The 4,649-nt window shown below is 46.0% G+C and overlaps 1 protein-coding gene across 1 annotated transcript in view; it reads left to right on the top strand.

Moving 5' to 3' along the window:
- Positions 1 to 416: 416 nt before the first annotated feature.
- Positions 417 to 4,649, top strand: part of csgalnact1a (chondroitin sulfate N-acetylgalactosaminyltransferase 1a) — a gene marked incomplete at its 3' end in the record, with an annotated part of 45,364 nt that continues 41,131 nt past the window's right edge. The window contains 1 exon segment of the mRNA XM_080842823.1: positions 417 to 514.

The following is a 4,649-nucleotide window of genomic DNA, read 5'->3' as shown; positions in this document are numbered from 1 at the left end:
GGACCATATTCTGCAGTCAGAGATTTTGTATGTTGTGTGCGTAATACCGTTATTTCATCAGCATCTCTGCAAGTCTGAAGTTGATGCAACACCTACTGCCTGAACACTGCACCAGCAGCGGCAAAGATATCTGGATATCAATAACTCACTTCTGTCCGTGAGAGACTTTTCTGGAATTCAACGACTCAGATACACAGTTGGCCTTTAAGAGTGGAAACTGCCTCGCGCGCCCTGAGCGGACCGCGAAGAGCCACAGGTAACGTTAACAACGCATCCTTTATGCAGAGCGAGGGGGGAGGAGGCGGCTCCCGTCGGGGCGGGGTGCACGAGATCCTGTTTCTGTAGAGTCCGAAACACGCACCCATTCATCGCACTGTAGTGCGGAACCGCGATGCGGGGACCTCGGAGCACAGAGCGCCCGCTGTGCAGCGCAGTATGGACGTGAGACCACAACGTTGACAGACCCTACACCGTTGGAAGCCGGACTTTCTTGAAGACGGGATGCCATCGACAGGTAAGCCGTTATTAATTTGCTGTGTTTTGTGTTTTGCATCTGTCAGTGGCGGGACGCGTGTTAGAATCGCCTCTGCTGAATTACACAAAGGCAATATCTGTGTGAATAGACATCAATACTTATGTCATACTTTTAGTTGAGCTTGAGTTTTCTTTAACATGTCGTTATGCCCAGTTATAGCCCACCAAATCAATATCCCGGACTTTTGTCCTTCCCCCAGGAACATATTAGCTGAATGATGGAGTGTAGCCTATTGGATTACTGCGCTTAACTCATTTGTGTGGAAACGGTGAGTTCAACTTTCAAAATGTCACTGCAATGGCCAGAGACCTGCACTGAGCCAATAACACCCTCAGTGTCTAAGCCTGGGCCAAGATAAATGAAGATGAATGAACTCAAAGTGCAAACTGCGAGAGGAAAATTGCAGGGCGTTTTCAGAGGGAACATTAGTTTAATTATTAGGTTGCGCAAAAGTAATTAATTTAACTGATATTGATCGGGGCTTTTTGGAGTTGGCGTTGGCTAATGGCACTGATAGATCGCATCCGAGCCATCTAGTTGGCTTAGTGTCAGTATTCTAAATCAAGATAGAGAAGCTGCAGTAGGATGTAATGTCTAGATATCGAAGAAGCCATTAACACATTGAACGCACTGTACTGGCTTTCTCAAAATGCCAACAGATCAGCCATCAAGTGTAAATCTATTTTGACGGTGTGTGGGGGTATTTGGAGTAAGCTACACGGGAAAGTGGAGTGATACTGGCAATACTCAGAGAGCCAGTGCCGTGACCACCCTTACCTCCTTCCCTAACGGACTTTGGTCCACACTGGTATGGTAATTTTGTGGCTTTTATTGGGCAATTACGCTAAATCCTACCAAGTGGCCTCATTAAGGCTGCTTAAGCATGGGGTCTAAAGTGACATTTCTAACCGAAATAATGAGAGACTGTGTGTGTATATGGGTTGGGTATTTTTTTCACACTGTAGTTTGAAGGCATAATTGTCATAGACCTGGTGTTAAAGTACATGAATTAGATCCACTAACTTTCAACCAACTTTAATATAATGATAGCCTAGGGCTCTCAACATGTTGATGAGTCCCCTTATGGACATCTAACCTTTGCTCTGCAACTTTGTGGTCAAGCATTTGAGTGGCTATTTCTCTCATTTCCCTGCTTCTGGGGCGGACATCTGCTGTCATCTGAGCCCAGTTAAGTGCTGCACGGCCTGCTCAGGCTCCGCTTGTTAAGAGAGAGCAGGCCTGCCCGTATGGGGTTACTAATCTTTACATCATCCGAGGCGCCTACACAGCGACCTCTGGTTTCTATTCAGACCCATGTGACCTCTGTGAAAGGAACTTTGCTCTCGTCTGGCTTGATGAAGAAAAGAAGAGGAAGGGGGAGAAGTAGAAACCACCCCCCCCCCCCCCCCCCAAAAAAAGAGACCCAGACACACACTGTGCAGTGTTTACTGATTTAGAGTGTTGGTCTGTTTTCAGTCTGGGTTTGTGCAAGGCTCAGGTGATGGTCAGTAGGGGTCAGATCAGCGGCAGGCATTCACCTGTTTCTCTGCTCTCTGGCTGATCTGCGGAGGCATTCACCTGTTTCTCTGCTCTCCGATTGATCTGCGGAGGCATTCACCTGTTTCTCTGCTCTGCGGTTGGTCTGCGGAGGCATTCACCTGTTTCTCTGCTCTCCGATTGATCTGCGGAGGCATTCACCTGTTTCTCTGCTCTGCGGTTGGTCTGCGGAGGCATTCACCTGTTTCTCTGCGGAGGCATTCACCTGTTTGTCTGCTCTCTGGCTGTTCTGCGGAAGGCATTCACCTGTTTGTGTGCTCTCTTGCTGTTCTGCGGAAGGCATTCACCTGTTTGTCTGCTCTCCGGTTGATGTGCGGAGCAGTAGCAAGCTCCATTTACAGATAGAAAGGAAAAAAAGACTCAAGTGTCGTTTTATCTCCTCACGAAGTGCAAGGAGTTCTATCCACTTGTCTGGCATCTCAGGGACAGTTCTGGGGTGTCGTTGCTGTTAACTGTAGAAGTGAAAGAAATTAGTCCATTTTGAAAAAATGCAATAAAAAGATGAATGAGGAATGAATTATCTTATTGTAATTGGAACACCTTTCATGGTTTTATGGAGGATGTTTAAGTTCTGCATTTTGTCCTGATAGCAAAATAGAACATTAAAAAATAAAACAATCTTAACAGGACATGTAGTCCCATGGTTGTAATAAATTGCGTAACACAGCAGTCCTACAAAAAAATCAATTCACAAGAGAAAACAGCCATGACGTATGGTTTTATTTTTGTCCTTATCAGGAATTCAAACTCAATGAATATGCGATTAGGACCCCTCCAACTCCATCCTGGGCCCAGGCAACTGGTTACTGAACAGAGTGACATATCACCATGGCAATGTCTCACAGTCTCACAGCCTCACAGACTCACAGTGTCACAGTGTCACAGTCTCCCAGCTTACATTCTCACTGTCTTATAGCCTCACAGCCTTTTCAGGAGCTAGTGCCACTAGAGAGATGCAGCGAGTTGCACACCGAGGCTCAGCTGGATCAGGCCGAGGTCTTGCACCACTGGCTTTGGATACAGCGGAAAGCTCGCCTGGCCTGCCTACGTTCAAGGCTGGAGCTCTGCTTCCGAAGAGCACTGCAACAGTGAGTTAACTGCAACAGTGAGTTTACTGCAACAGTGAGTTTACTGCAACAGTGAGTTTACTGCAACAGTGAGTTAACTGCAACAGTGAGTTTACTGCAACAGTGAGTTTACTGCAACAGTGAGTTAACTGCAACAGTGAGTTTACTGCAACAGTGAGTTTACTGCAACAGTGAGTTTACTGCAACAGTGAGTTTACTGGAACTCTGCTTCCGAAGAGCACTGCAGCAGTGAGTTTACTGGAACTCTGCTTCCGAAGAGCACTGCAACAGTGAGTTAACTGCAACAGTGAGTTTACTGCAACAGTGAGTTTACTGCAACAGTGAGTTTACTGCAACAGTGAGTTTACTGGAACTCTGCTTCCGAAGAGCACTGCAGCAGTGAGTTTACTGCAACAGTGAGTTTACTGCAACAGTGAGTTTACTGCAACAGTGAGTTTACTGCAACAGTGAGTTTACTGCAACAGTGAGTTTACTGCAACAGTGAGTTTACTGCAACAGTGAGTTTACTGCAACAGTGAGTTTACTGGAACTCTGCTTCCGAAGAGCACTGCAACAGTGAGTTTACTGGAACTCTGCTTCCGAAGAGTACTGTAGCAGTGAGTTTACTGGAACTCTGCTTCCGAAGAGTACTGCAGCAGTGAGTTTACTTCAAGGCTGGAACTCTGCTTCCAAAGAGTACTGCAACAGTGAGTTTACTGGAACTCTGCTTCCGAAGAGTACTGCAACAGTGAGTTTACTTCAAGGCTGGAACTCTGCTTCCAAAGAGCACTGCAACAGTGAGTTTACTGCAACAGTGAGTTTACTGCAACAGTGAGTTTACTGCAACAGTGAGTTTACTGCAACAGTGAGTTTACTGCAACAGTGAGTTAACTGCAGCTCTGCTTCCAAAGAGCACTGCAACAGTGAGTTTACTGCAACAGTGAGTTAACTGCAACAGTGAGTTTACTGCAACAGTGAGTTTACTGCAACAGTGAGTTAACTGCAACAGTGAGTTTACTGCAACAGTGAGTTAACTGCAACAGTGAGTTTACTGCAACAGTGAGTTAACTGCAGCTCTGCTTCCAAAGAGCACTGCAACAGTGAGTTTACTGCAACAGTGAGTTAACTGCAACAGTGAGTTTACTGCAACAGTGAGTTAACTGCAACAGTGAGTTTACTGCAACAGTGAGTTTACTGCAACAGTGAGTTAACTGCAACAGTGAGTTTACTGCAACAGTGAGTTAACTGCAACAGTGAGTTTACTGCAACAGTGAGTTTACTGCAACAGTGAGTTTACTGCAACAGTGAGTTAACTGCAGCTCTGCTTCCAAAGAGCACTGCAACAGTGAGTTAACTGCAACAGTGAGTTTACTGCAGCTCTGCTTCCAAAGAGCACTGCAACAGTGAGTTTACTGCAACAGTGAGTTAACTGCAACAGTGAGTTTACTGCAACAGTGAGTTAACTGCAGCTCTGCTTCCAAAGAGCACTG

The sequence above is a fragment of the Sprattus sprattus genome, assembly GCF_963457725.1.
Source record: "Sprattus sprattus genome assembly, chromosome: 7".
Taxonomy (NCBI): domain Eukaryota; kingdom Metazoa; phylum Chordata; class Actinopteri; order Clupeiformes; family Clupeidae; genus Sprattus; species Sprattus sprattus.
This window is presented reverse-complemented; position numbering and strand designations above follow the sequence as displayed.